Source organism: Sciurus carolinensis, assembly GCF_902686445.1.
Source record: "Sciurus carolinensis chromosome 14 unlocalized genomic scaffold, mSciCar1.2 scaffold_101_arrow_ctg1, whole genome shotgun sequence".
In the NCBI taxonomy this organism is placed as follows: Eukaryota; Metazoa; Chordata; class Mammalia; order Rodentia; family Sciuridae; genus Sciurus; species Sciurus carolinensis.
In genome coordinates, this window is record NW_025920105.1 from 871,758 (window position 1) to 887,634 (window position 15,877).

Consider the following 15,877-nt stretch of genomic DNA (forward strand, 5'->3'; position numbering starts at 1 on the left):
ATTTACTTTAATCTGTTTAATCTTGAAAGACTAGACTGCTTACATATCTGAAGATATTGGGCACAGATCTCATGGGCCACCCATGTTTCTCTCCTTTGAGACATCTGAAATGGGATTAGATCTGCCCTGTATCAAGTGCAAAACTATGGTCTACTTTTGGACACTTTCTGGTTGAAATGTTGAGTTCTCTCAGAGTAATGTCTCTCCTGTTCTCTGACCCTGAGTAGATTATTATCAGCTACCCACAATTTCACCCACATGAAATTCAAGTAGCTGGAAAGGTGGAGGTAGGAGGATTGTGAGTTCAAATTACCCTCGGTAAAAATTAGGTGCTAAGCAGCTCAGTGAGACTGTATCTTTAATAAAATACAAAGTAGTGTTGGGGATGTGACTCAGTGTTTGAATACCCCTGGGTTTAATTTCCTTAAATATATATATATTTAAGGAAGTAAATACTATGACTTCACTGAGGTAAAGAGATCATTGTTCTCAAATATGAAATATGCCTGGTGTGAATGGAGATGTTTGGATGTTTCAAATATAGAATGAGTTTTGAAGATGTAGTTCATATATACTTCATTATATATTTTATTAGTAATTCTATATTGTCAAACAATGATAATCTGGATATATGGTTTTATTTTATTACATTTGTTTTTACCTGTTCTACTTTTTAATGTGAATATTAGAAAATTTAAATTTGCACTTTTTTCTTACAATTTATTTGTGTTGAACATTGCTGATTTATGGACATTTTTCTTGATCAAAACCCAATCTGCCTCTTCATAGTAGTAGAGAGTCAAAAAGTTAAATGAAAATTTAAACTAATGTTTATTAACTATTTTAGTCATGAAAAACACACACAATTAATAAATTTAAATGGCCACATATTTAAATGTAAATATCATCTTAGTAAGTCTGGATTCCAGTAATGCAAGGAAATCCAGCATTAAAATAGCTGCTGCCTGAAGCTCTGGGTTCAATTCTTAGTAAATCAAAAGTAAAAGAAACACATAAGGACTGGCTATTGCAGAGTATGCCTATTATTTCAATGATTCAAGATTTTTGTGACAGAAGTCAGCTAATGTGAAGTACTCTGGTAATCCCAGTGGTTCCAGTGACTGGAATTGTAGGATTGCAAGTTCAAAGCCAAACTCAACAACTGAGCAAGGTCCTAAGCAAGTTAGCAAGACCTTATTTCTAAATAAAATAAAAACTATGTTGTGGATGTGGTTCAGTTGTTAGTAACACTTGGAACACTCCCTTGTACCAAACCAACCTACACACAAAAAAGAAATCATTCACATAAGACCAGATAGCAGAAATTTATTTTTTTTATTTTTTTTATTTTTTATTTTTTATTTTTTTACATTTACATAGGGTAATGATGTTTATTTTATTTTTCCCCTCCCCCACCCCTCCCACCCCTCTTTTCCCTCTACACAGTCCTTCTTTCCTTCATTCTTGCCACTCTCCTTAGCCTAACTCTAAACCTAACCCTAAACCTAATGCTAGCCCCTCCCACCCCCCATTATATGTCCTCATCCGCTTATCAGTGAGATCATTCGTCCTTTAGTTTTTTGAGATTGGCTTATCTCACTTAGCATGATATTCTCCAATTTCGACCATTTGCCTACAAATGGCATAAATGATAGCAGAAATTTAAATGGGATTTAAATTAATTTTCATTATATCGTTTTCATTCATGAACCATATGTACATATACAATTCATAAGTCATAATGAACAATAACAATGATAAATGCAAATTTCCTCTTCTCTGGGTTACCTTGCAATACTGCAAGGAAACCCTCTCTTAAAATAACTGCAAGTTGAAGCTCTGGGTTCAATTGATATCAACTCAAATGACAAAACAGAAACAAAAACAAAACCAGGAATGATGGTGCATGCCTGTGATACTGATGCCAACCTTAGCAAATCCATGACATCATGTTTCAAAAAATAGGAGTGGGAATGAGTTTCAGTGCAGAGTGCCCTTGGGTTGATGCCCTAGTATTGAAAAAAACAAAAGTAACTGGTCAAAGTTATCATTGTGTTCTCATTAATTTCTGGGTTGGCAGCAAACTACTCTTATTCAGAGGTAGGTTCACTAGGCTCAGCATCAGGGAACATAGTCTGAAGCCCTCTCCAATTGGAGTTACCTGGGCAAGAACTGGCAAATCCGGATACAACCAGCCAAGAGGAAGTGGCTTCTGCAGTGGAGTTCTGGTTTTTGTATCAGAAGTCTATCATTCTCCAGATCCATATCTGGCTTTTTCTACTGTGCTCAGGAGCTCCAGATTTTTGTGCTACACAGGCACTAAAAAAAAAACACATGGAGAATTCTGGGCAGGGTGAAAACCAGAAAATGATGAAGGTGCTTTAGGTATCTGAAGACTGGGGAAAAAAGCTGAAGCCCTTGGAACTGACAATGACAGAAGCAGAAATGGGGGTGAGAGCTCCTCATGGTCCTCTCAGTCTGCTGGCTGTAGTATTCTTGTGTGGCAGCTCAGCCCTCAAATCCCTTACTCTAGGTCTACTAAGGTCAGTAACTGGACTCTGGCATCTTATCATATTAGTGTATAGTGTCCTCAGCTTCTGTCTGGAGTAGCATGATGATATCAATGTGATGTCTGCCCAGAATCTCCCCAGGTTGTGTGGTGATGATTTAGATGGTTATTAAAAGAGAACACCAACTTCATGTTGTTGCTGCATGAGAGTAGCTGTGGTCTCTACAGGTCTCTGTTTCTCCTTCCTGATAAGCCATCTAAATATATAAGAAGCAGTGTCTCAAATCCACAACCTCCATTCTAGATATTCATAGGTCTATGAATAAATCACTAAGATTTTTATTGATTCCTTATATTTGTACATGACAATAGAATTCATTGTGTTATAATTATACAAACATGGAATATGCCTTATTCTACTTAGGTCTGCATTCGTGTGAATGTTCACAAGGGTGAAATACACTATGGTGCATTCATGTATTTACATAGGAAAAATTTCTAAATTTTCAGCTACAGTTCATATTCCCAATGTCAGACTTCCTCTCATCATTATCAATTTTTTGTTCCCCATGCTATATTTAAAACTGATGTCATAATTTGTAACTTCTCCAAATACTGGAAAGCACATGCTGAAGTTTTTGTTTTCTGTTTGTGAAGAATTTATGGGAGAGGGAAGCAGAAAATTATCACTTGACCATATCAGAAAAATGTGTACTTCTCTTCCCTTTGTCTTCAAACACAATTTTTCACAAAATTTGTCTGTTGAGATTCACCTTTGAAAATTATACTGTGTCATGCTTTCTTATATCAATTTCTCATCCTTTCCTAATCCCGTGTTTCAGAATTGATAGACATAAAGTGTCCACATCTGCTGTGTGTAAAACTTCTTGGGATATGTAGTGAATATCAAACTCTGGGTCTTTTCCTATTGGAGAGCACTTTTGAGGGTAAATATTTTCTCAGTTGCCTTATGTATCTTAATATTTAACTCATTTATAACTTTGTCAAAGAGGGAGCTGAAACATGAGTAGATGTACATTTATTCAGTTTCTAAAGATTTGAGATTTTATGATTATCAAACACATGTATGTCTCCTGCATAAAGTGTTTATTCAAGTCTGTTGATCAATTTTCATTTGGGGTCTCTACATTTTTCTTTTTATTAAGTATTTAGTCATATTTGAGGTAATTATTTCCTTCCACTATCACTTCTCTTTGTACCCTTTAATGATATCACTTGAGAAATAAAATTTTTATTTTATATCAAGCCATTTATGAATTTTCTTAGTCAATTGTTTAACTCTGAAATGGAGTACCTATTTTTTCTTCCTACAGATTGAAGTCCAGTGTGTCCTACCATTGATATTTATTCCAGACATCACCAAATTTTAATTTTGAAACTTGGTTTCACTCATTTATTCAAGCTGACCTTGAAATTGCAGTCTCTGTACATTAGCCAGACTGGCTAATGAACCACCAGAACCCCTCTGCAATTCCCTTGCTTTTAATAACTTGAATATTTATATTTTGCTTTAATGTTTATTAGGTATTATCTGTGAAAATGATTTAATCCATGGTATGAGGAAAGGGCACAATAACATTTTTGTCACATAGATACCACCTTGCCCAAGCAGACTTCTTTGTAAAGATGCTATATTTTCATTTTCCCTGCAGTGCAAAATATCCTTTCTTCCAGTCTAAATGACAAGTGTCTTATCAAAATTCTATCCTTTCATATATTCAAGTACTGTGCATAAAAGTTTAATTTTAATAAAATTGTGCCTGAAGCCAGACACACACTTTGCATATGTCATTTGCTATTAAATGAGCATGCACATTATTGACCCTACACTATAATAATTTGGCTTCAGATAACTGGATAATAAACTAAAAGAAGTTCATATTGCCTAGTTGAAGGATTTTATCATCCCTTAGCCATTTATACCATATGTTTCATTTCTGTGATATGCTACTTTAAGTTACCACCATAACTTAGAAAATAGAATTGAGGCTTTAGAATTTTTCAGCCATGACCAGAATTTAATGTTAACGTGTGGGAAAAAATTAAAAGTCATTGTATTTAAACAACAGTCAGGAGTTACATTTTTTTGCCCTATTTTGCTAACTGGAACATTGATTATTGTGTACATTTTATAAAACTCAATATTTTTTTATTTTTACAAAGTATCTGTGATATTAATTTTAATTTTTAACCATTTTTGAGCATACATTCTTTTTTATATTTTTTGAAATTTTTATTATTTGGACTATCTATTTTGAATTTTTTATGTTTATCCTAGTAATAACTGTGCTTCTTAATTTGACATCTTTTCTTCTTCACATTTCCAATTTCTCAGATCTTAGATATTAAGGATTATTGCAAGTACATAATTTCTGTTAGTAACATTGTTCTCTCAATTTTATTTACTTTAATTCTTGATCAGCACATTAAACATCAATGAAATGGTTAATAAATTCATACTTTTAAAATTCCTTTTGTCTTTTCCTAGATGTCTTACAATGTTTCTTCGATTGTAACAAGTTTTCCTGTTTTCTTTCTGTGTTATTGTTTCCACTGAGGTATTTCTACTTCAAAACCTGCTTACAATAGATGATTATAGTTATTTTGGAAATGTTTAAAAATTACTAAATAAATTTAAAAATTTATTTTTTTAGACACATGCCTACAATCCCAGATAATTGGGAAGCTGAGGGGAAGGAACTGCAAGCTTGAGATGAGTTTTTTATTGATATCCTGTCTGAAAAATAAAGAAATAGGCCGGAGGACTATGGTTGTAACTCAGTGGTACAGCAGTTGCCTAGCATGTGTGATGTACTGTGTTCAATCAAAGACACTCTATAAAAGTAAAATAAAGATATTGTATCCCTCCACAACAAAAAGAAAAATTTTTAAATATGATAAAAACAGACTGGAGAAGTAACTCAGTAGAAAAGTGATTCTGTACTTAATCACAATTATCCCACCCCCATAAAAGTGGAAAAAAATAAGGCAAAAAGACAAATTGACATCACTTGACTCACATGTGCAATCTAAACAAGTTGAATTTAGGAGCTGTAATTTGGGGGATGTTGCAGTATTGTCAACTGAAGTCTGTGAATTTATATATTTTTCTTCATTTTATTTTTTGATTTATTGTACACAAATGGGATACAACTTTAATTCCTATGGTTGTACATGAAAAAGAGTAACATCATTTGTGTAATCACACATGTACGTATGATAATGATTTTTGTTTCATTCCATTAACTTTCCTTCCCCCACCCCCACTGAACTCTCATTTTCATCAACACAATTCATTCTTCCTCCATTCTTCCCTGAATACATAACCTCCATTATATATCATCAACCACTTATGAGAGTAATTATTTGGCCTTTGGATTTTGGGATTGACTTACTTCACTTAGCAGGATATTCTCCGACTCCATCCATTAATCTGCAAATGCCATAATTATATTCTTTTTTCTCTGAATAATATTCCATTGTGCATATGTAACAAAGTTTCATTTTCCATTCATCTATTGAAAGACATCTAGGTTGATTACACTCTCTAGCTATTGTGAATTGAGCTGCTACAAACATTGATGTAGCTGCTTCACTGTAGTATGCTGGTTTAAAGTTCTTTGAGTATTGGCAAAGGAGTGAGATACCTTGGTCAAATGGAGGATCCAAGTTTTCTATGCAAACTCCGTACTGCTTTGCCTAGTGGCTGCACGAATTTGCAACAACACCAGCAATGTATGAATATACCTTTTACCGCACATCCTCATCAACAGCTAATGTTGCCTGTATTATCTATAATGTCCATTCTAATTGGGGTAAGATGAAATCTCAGGGTAGTTTTGATTTCCATTTCTCTTATTACTAAAAATGTTTAACATTTTTCCATATATCTGTTGATTGCTTGCAGATCTTGTTCCGTGAATTGTCTTCTCATTTCCTTAGCCCATTTACTGATTGAATTATTTGTATTCTTGGTTTAAATTTTTGTGTCCTTTATAAATTAGGATATTAGTGTTCTATCTGAAGTGCAAGTGTCAAAAATTTTCTCCCATTGTGTAGGCTCTTTCTTCACATTGTTAAGTTTTTCCTTTACTGAGAAAAACATTTTAGTTTGAATCCATCCCATTTATTGATTCCTTCTTTTATTTCTTGTGCTTTGGGACTATTTTTAAGGAAGTCTTGTCCATAGTCAACATAATAAGGATTTGGGCCTAATTTCTCTTCTGTGGTGCAGGATCTCTGATCAAATTACTAAGTCTTTGATCCATTTTGAGTTGAGATTTGTAAAGAATGAGAGAGAGATGTTTAATTTCATTTTGCTGCATACAGATTTCCAGTTTTCCCAGCACCATTTGTTGAAGAGGCTATCTTTTCTCCATTGTATGTATTTGGCATCTTTATCTTTGTATTTATGTGAGTTTGTCTCTGTGTCCTCTATTCTGTACCATTATTCTTTCTGTCTATTTTGTTACTGAAACCATGCAGTTTTTGCTATTATTTATCTGAAGTATAGTTGAAGGTCTGGAATTGTGATACTTCTGACTTTGCTCTTCCTACCAATAATCTTTTTTTTTTTCTATTCAGGGTCTCCTGTTCTTCCAAATGAATATCATGATTGTTTTCTCTATTTATATGCAGTATGTCATTGGGGTTTTAATTGGAATTGCATTGAATGTATATAGCACTTATGGTACTATGGCCATTTAGATAATATTAATCGTGCCTATACTAGAATATGAGAGATCTTTTCATCTTGTAAGGTTTTCTTTAACTTTTTTCTTTTGTTATCTGTATTTTTCATTGTAGAGGACTTTCACCTCTTTTGTTTGATTCCAAAGTATTTTATATTTTTATACTATTCTGAATGGCATAATTTTTAAATTTCTCTTTCAGAGGTTTCATCAGTTATGAATAGAAATTTATTAATTTATATATGTTGATTTTATATCCTGTTAATTTGCTGAATTTATTCATGAGTTCTAGAAATTTTCTGGTGGAATTTTTTGGTTCTATAAATATAGAATATTGTCATTAGTGATAGTTTGAGTCCTTCTTTTCCTTATCCCTTTAATTTATTTTCTCTGTCTAATTGCTCTGGCTATAATTTTAAGGATAATGTTGAATGGATCTGGTGAAATAGGGCATCTCTGCCTTTTCCAAGTTTATAGAGGAAAATCTTTCAGTTTTTTGCCACTTAGAAGAATGTTGGCTGTGAGTTCAGTGTAGATAACCTTTACAATGTTGAGGTATGTTTCTACTACCCAATTTTTTCTAGTGTTTTGAGCATAAAGAGGTACTGTATTTTGTCAAATGCTCTTTCTGCATCTATTGACATAATCATATGGTTCTTAACTTTAAGTCTGTTGATGTGATGAATTACCTGTATTGATTTCTGAATGTTGATCCAACCTTGCACCCCTTTGATGAAACTCACTTGATCATTGTGCAGTAACTTTATAATATTTTTTGCATGTGATTTGTTGGAATTTTATTAAGAAATTTTGAATCCATGCTCATCAGGGATATTGTTCTGAAGTTTTCTTTCCTTGATGTGTTTATGTCTGATTTTGGTATCAGGGTGATACTAGCTACATAAAACAATTTTGGAAGTGTTCACTCATTTTCTATTTCATGGGCTTCTTTGAGGAGTATTGAAATTAGTTTTTCTTTGAATGTTTTGTAGAACTCCAATGAGAATCCCATCTGGTCCTGGGCTTTTTTGACTGGTAGACTTTTGATAACTTCTTCTATTTCATTATTGAAATTGGTATCTTCAAAGTGTGTTTGTCCTCATGATTCAATTTGGGTGGATTATATGTCCCTGGAAACCTGTTGCTGTCTTTGAGCTTTGCTATTTTGTTGGACTATAAATTTTCAAAATATTTCTAATTATGTTTTGTATTTTTGTAATGTATGTCATGATATTTCCTTTTCCATCATGTATTATAGTAAATTGAATTGTCTCTTTCCTCTTTGTTACTGTGGATATCATTTGGTCTATTTTGTTTACTTTTTCAAAGACCAACTTTTTGTTTTGTCCGTTTTATAATTGTTTCTTTTGTCTCAATTTTATTGATTTTGATGGATTTTTATTATCTCCTGTCTTACACTTTTGGTGTTGATCTATTCTTTTTTAAGGTTTTAAGCTGTAATTTAGTTATTTATTTGTGGACTTCCTCTTCTTTTATTGAGTGTGCTCCGTGCAATAAATTTTCCTCTTTTTACTGCTTTCATGGCATCCCAGAAATTTTGATATGTTGTGTCCTTGATCTTGTTTACTTTTAAGAATTTTGTTATCTCTTCCTTGATGTCCTCTGCTATCTATGCATCATATAATAGTGTAGTTTTTTGGCCTCCAGGAGTGGGAGTCATTTCTGGTTTTTTTTTTTACTATTTTGTCGTTGATTTCTAATTACATTCTATTATAATCTTCTAATTACATTCTATTATAATCTGATAAAATACAAGGTAGTATTTCTTGGTTTTTTTTGTGTGTGTATTTGCCAAGAGTAGCTTTGGGGCATAACATATAATCTATTTTAGAGAAGAATCCATGCATCACTAAGAAGAAAGTGTATTCTCTTGTTGATGGATGGAATAATCTATATATTTCTGTTAAGGTTAAATAAAAGATTGTGTTACTGAGTTCTATGGTTTCTTCAATTTTTGTTTTGACTATCTATACAAGGGTGACAAAGGTGTATTAATGTCACCCTGTATTATTGTGTTGTGGTTTACTGGCATTGAGAAGAATGTTTGATATACAAGGATGCACCATTATGTCAGAAATATGTACACTCATTATGTCTTGCAGATATATGCTTCCCTTAATCTATATGAAATGTCTGTATTTATCCCTTCTGACTAAGTTTGGCTTGAAGTACACTTTATATGATATGAGGATGGAAAACCCTGCATTTTTATCAAGTCAGTGTGCATGGTATGCTTTATTCTTATCCTTTCACCTGACATCTGTGGGTGACTTTTGCTGTTTGATGAGTCTCTTGAAGGCAGCATTTTGATGGGACATTTTTAAAATCCAACCTGTCAGTCTATGTCTTTTGATTGATGAGTTTAGGCCATTAATATTCATGGTTATTATTAAGATATTGTTTGTATTCCTGGTCATTTTGGCTATTTTTGGTTTTTAATATGACTTTGTTTCTCATTTGGTTGGCTCTTTCTTTCTTTTGGGTCCTTCTTTTCTATACTGACTTCCATTGCTGTTTTTCATTTCATCCTCATGGACTATTTTGGTGACAATGTTCTGTGTGCAGGCTTTATAATTGTAAATTCTTTCAACTTTTGTTTGCTATGGAAGGATTTTGTTTCATCGTCAAATTTGAAGGTAAGTTTTGCCAAGTTTAGGATTCTTGGTTAGCATCCATCCGTTTTCTTTCAGAGCTTATATGTTCTTCCAGGCCCTTCTAGCTTTTATGGTCTGGGCTAAGAACTCTCCTGATAGCCATGTTGCTTTCCCTTTATATGTGATCTGAAGGTTTTCTCTCACAGCTTTTAAAATTCTATCTTTATTTTGTATGTATGAAAAAAATTGGTTGTTAGCTTGAGAAAGGAAGAAAGAGACTCAAATAAAACAGATAAAGGAAAATAGAGTAAGAGAAAAGTAAAAAATAGACAAGTAGAAGTAATAAAAATAATACTATTAATAAAAATTCCACAATAATACTATAATATATTATTCAATACTTGATAATGTGGTAACACAGGATGGGAGCTGCCTCAAATGAAGAAGGCAGCATCCAGATGGGAATTATTCATGCTGTGGAAAGCCACAGCATGGCACTAAGACTGCATTGGACATGGCACTGGATATCTGAGAGTTGGGTCTGTGTGGCACTGGAGAACCACATGGGCATTGGCTGGGCCTGCAAATTTATACTTTGATATGCAAAAAATAAGTTTTCTCTACAAATGGTGGGTGTAGTGTATTATATTATTCTTTTATTTTTTATTGAAAATTGAGCTAAGTGGATTTTACAAGTGGTCAATATCACCAGCAATTTTAACCCTTTTTGGTTTTTTTAGCTAGTATATTGCTAAATTGCTATGGCTAGTTTTCAAAAGGGACTCTTTCTGTCTCAGACCCATGAGGCACTGATATTAAGATTCCCAACACTTCCCCTTCTCCCCCCTCCTGCCATGCCACCCCTTTCCCTAAAGTGAGTGAGTGAGAAGGGCAGATGGAGAAGGAATTGTAATGGCAGCAGCTGGAAGCTCCCTGCTCTGACCCATGGCAGGCAGATAGCAATGACCTCCTCCCTGCCCCTCTCCCACCAGGCCTCTTCTCCACCATTGTCCCAGGGCCACCCGACCTAGGCCTTCCCCCAGATGTCATCCTCTCACCCTGCCCCCCAGCCAGGGCCCCACACATAATTGAGGAGCTTTCCTGAGGCAGTGGTGGCATTAACCTGGGGATAACAGCCCCTCCCTGGCAGCAGCAGGGACCTGGGGGAAACTTGAGTCTTTTGCCAGGGGGAATGGAGGGGTGGGTGGCTGGGGTCCTCCTGCCTCTGAGGGAGCAGGTCCCCTGGGAAGACCCCCAGCTGTCCAAGCCACAGCAGTACACTATACCAGGGATACTGCACCATATCCAGCACTAGTGGGCTCAGTTTAAGATGGAGTGGGTTTACTGGGAGGTGGAGTGAGCCAAACTGCAGTCTCAGATAGGATTTTTACAAGGAGAAAGAAAAGGTCAAGAGAATTTGAAGAAGGATTTAATAAGAAGAATAAAGATGTTAGAGTATGCATTAAAACAAAACAGGGTAAAATATCATAAATTAAAGTATGGCACAGAGATGAACCAAGGTGATTTGAAAATACCAACTTTTGAATCAGAAGAAACCAAAGACACAGAGGCTCCCTCAACACCTCAGAATAGCCAGTTAACTTGGAAGCAAGGCAGAGAGCTGTTTAGACAGCACCTTCAGGAAGTAAGTTATACAGATACAGTATTAGATGTACAGTCTAGTGGGTAAGGTCATTACTTGGAATATCTAATTCATAACCAAATGGATCAGTAGAAACAAAGAATTTAAAACAAATTCTGAATGGTGGTGAACCTCCCAAGCAAGAATGACAAGAAATCGAAAGGCCTACTAGTGGTGTTCTTGAGACATTCAATTTCTTAGAAAATGCTGATGAAAGTGATGAAGGAGAGGAAAATGACATGATCGAAGGCATCCCAGAAGGAAATGATAAACATTGGATGAATAAACACAAAATAGTTATTGAAGGCTTAGCTGCAGACCTAACTGATGATCCTGATACAGAGGAAGCACTGAAAGAATTTGATTTTTTAATGACAGTTGAAGATGGTAAAGGAGCTGGAGAAGCACGGAGTTCAGGGGATGGCACAGAATGGGCTAAACCAATAATGTTTCAATCTGGAGGAGGAAAGTCATTTATTATGGGTTCTGATGATGTTTTGTTGAGTGTACTGGGCCTTGGAGACCTTGAAGACTTGACAGTAACAAATGATGCAGATTATAGTTATGATTTGCCTGCCAATAAAGATGACTTTTGTAAGACATGGAGCCCCAAGTATACACTACATAGCAATTTTGATGGAGTACAGGCATTAGCTTTTCATCCTGTAGAACCTGTGCTGTTTGCTGCCTCTGAGGATCATACTCTGAAACTTTGGAACTTGCAAAAACAGTTCCTGCCAAAAAGAGTGCCTCTTTAGATGTAGAGTCTACTACACATTTAGGGCCCACATTGGCCCTGTTCTGTCACTGGCTATTAGTTCTAATGGAGAACAGTGTTTTAGTGGTGGTATTGACACAACCATCCAGTGGTGGAATATGCCTAATCCTAATGTGGATCCATATGACACATATGAGCCAAATGTTCTAGCTAGCACTTTAATTGTTCATACAGATGCAGTCTGGGGTCTTGCTTATAGTGGAATAAAAATCAGTTACTGTCTTGTTCAGCAGATGGCACTGTTAGGTTATGGAATCCACAAGAAAAATTGCCTTGTATTTGCACTGACAATGGAGACAAGGAACATGGAATACCTACACCTGTTGACTTTATTGGTTGTGATACCTCTTTCAACACTGGTAGTGCAGTAATTTATGATTTAGAAACATTACAGTCATTGGTGATGCTTTCATCACAGGTAGATACTGGTTTACAATCCAGTAATCACATTAACAGAGTAATAAGTCATCCCACACTTCCTGTTACATTAACTGCTCATGAAGATAGACACATCAAATTTTTTGACAATAAAATGGGTAAAATGATTCATTCAATGTTAGCTCATTTGGATGCTGTTACAAGTCTAGTAGTAGATCTTAATTGAATCTATTTGATGTCAGGAAGCCATGACTGTTCCATTAGATTAAGGGATTTAGATAGCAAGACATATGTGGAAGAAATAACAGCTCATAGGAAGAAATTGGATGAGTCAATTTATGATGTTGCTTTCCATCCATTAAAAGCATATATTGCAAGTGCAGGAGCTGATGCCCTTGCCAAAGTATTTGTGTGAATCCACAAAAACTCACATCATGACAAAAGATTTGCTTGGACAGAAAAATGGTCTGCTTCACTGCCATCAAAAAGATTATTGATATAACACTACATATGTTCTGCCTAGTGAAGGCAATTTGGAGCAGGCATAAATTGGTTGAAATCACATCTTAATGTCAGGTTCATTAATTTAATTGTAATTACTGTATTTTTGGGGACATAAAGAAAAAGGACTCTAGTATTTGTGGTCTGTACTGGATATGAACTGAGCATATGTCTACTTTTCTAGGTGTCTTTATGCCAATGTGGAGTCTGATCTTACAAAGACCTTTTTTTTTCCCCCTAAATGACTCTGTGTGCTGCCTTAGAGTTAGGAATGTGGTGCTCTTGTTGGGGAAGAGAGCTCTAAGAGTAGCTTTTTTCATCTCTTAGTGATCTTTTGTTTATCAGTTGAATGCCACAGATTCCCTTTTAAATTTATTTTTCTTTAAAAAAAAAGAAGAAAAAGAAAATTTAACTTAAAATATTTTATCATTAGTTGCACAAAATGTTTAGATAAAATTCTAGATTTTATAAGTCTTCTTATATATTTAGCCTTTTGAGCACAATAGTGCTCAAAATTGTATTGAAGTTTTTCTTCATTATACAACCCTAAACACAGTGATTTCACTGACCAGCCACCCCTAACCACTTTCTTTCCTCCTTCTGCTTAATACAGCTCAGCTAAGTCCTTCCATAAAGATGCTAAATCACCTTCATCATCACATAAATGTCTTCATGAACAAAGGACTATTAAGTGTATTAAAATAAAACAGTGGGGTTTAGTACTCCAAAGGGACTCTTTGAAAAAACTAATCTTGGTTTCTGTCACTATGTGACATTTTGTACATCTTACTGTATTTACAAGTTTATTTATCAAGGATTATCCATCTTGAAAATGGCCTATTATTATTTCACTTTTTGTTGGTATTTATATCCTTTTATTAATGTGATAAAGAAACCTATATATATATATATATATATATATATATATATATATATATTTTGGAACTACTTTGAATAGTCTAAAACAGACTAAAAATGGAATATTTTATAGTTTCAGTTACAAAACAAGGTGTTTACCCCCAAAGATACATATCTTTGTTTACCATTATTCCAAACAAAATTATCTTCTTAAAAATTATTTGGAGTAAAAGTTTATTTGCATTACAAATAGGATACAAAAATAGTTCAATCAGGATACAGAAATCTGCTGTGTTTGAACTAGCTTTTCCTGTCTGTTTTTTTTTTAGATGTGCTTAATTTTATGGTGTAACCAAAGATTTTGTTTGTGTAAGCATGATTAAGACAATAAAGTATTTTTTCTAGTCTTCCAAAATCTTTTCTGATCAGTTTGCAAGTTTTGATGAGTTTTGTAAGGTTTTTGTTTTACAAGCTATGAATAAGCAAATTTTTAAGATTGCACCCCAAAGCAAATGTACAGATATTGAAAAATAATGTATATAAAATGCATATAATAAATATAAATTGTGTACCTGTAAAAAAAAAAGATTGTTTGCCATCATGGCTGACTAGTATATTAAATTATTAATGAATGCTACTAGAATGTATATAAAGTTTACTAAAGATAAACTTGCTAATTATGTGAAGTAATGCATGTATTAATAAGTTTGATTTAGTCATTTGTATGCTTTAAAACATCATGATGTATATAAAAAGTTGGTAGTGTAATTAATAAATAGCAAAATGTGTGAACATTAAAAAGTGAGTACTTCTGGTTAATCTCTACATTTTTACTTCATTCAGATAGTACTGACATGAGTTGTAATAGACTTTTGTTATATCTCAAATCTATTTTTGTCTTCTCTAGATATATGTGTACCTTTTTCCACTGTAAATATTTGTCCATATTTCTTCTTAAGACCCCAGGTTTGGGCTGGGGATATAGCTCAGTTGGTAGAGTGCTTGCCTCACAAGCACAAGGCCCAGGGTTCAAATCTACAGCACTGCAAAAAAATATAAATAAAAATAAAAGACCCCAGGTTTATAAATCTCTGATGAATATCTTTGGCAATGTCAACCAAAATTGACCTGCTATCTCAGGTCTCTGTGGAGATAAAAAGTAGTTTTTATATGGTTTTCAAGAAAGTCATAAATGTTTGCTTGTTTCACTCTTCCTTTTGCTAGAGAGAAAGAATAAAAGTGGTTGATAGTTTTTCCTTATTATGCAATGTCCTACTGTAGAGTAAGAATGACTGTTAGGGCTGGGGAGATAGCTCAGCTGGTAGAGTGCTTGCCTTGCAAGCACAAGGCCCTGAGTTCGATCCCCAGTACCACCAAAAGAAAAGAAAAGAATGACTGTGTTGATAAAAGTGACTCATTTTTCTTTCCTCTATTCTGGGACTCTCTCCAGTGTGCTCATCTGTGTTTCTGTAAAATCTCAGATGATTTTGGAAGTTCTCACAAGTAAATTAATTTAGTACATTGTGGTGAAGTTTATTTTTATAATTTTTAATGTTTTTATTTGTTCTTAGTTATACATGACATTTGAGTCCATTCTGATTAAATTATTCAAGCATGGGATACATCCTATTCTAGTTCAGACCCGATTTTTGTACATGGGCAAACTTGGGATTAACTTAGTTGTTTCCATATGTGTACTTAGGAAAATTAGGTTAGATTTATTCTAGTTTTTTCCCATTACTACCCTCCCTACACAGTGATTCCTTTATATATTCATGTGTTGATGGGTAACTAAGTTGGTTCCATACCTTAGCTGTTATGAATTGTGCTACTGTAATCATTAATGTGGCTGTGTCACTGTTCTATGCATATTTTAAATACTTT

At 34.2% G+C, this 15,877-nt stretch overlaps 1 pseudogene; it reads left to right on the forward strand.

Annotated features, from left to right (window-relative positions):
• The window catches only part of LOC124973200 (striatin-3-like), a 109,863-nt pseudogene extending 96,814 nt beyond the window's left edge, over positions 1-13,049 (forward strand).
• Positions 13,050-15,877: the final 2,828 nt, after the last annotated feature.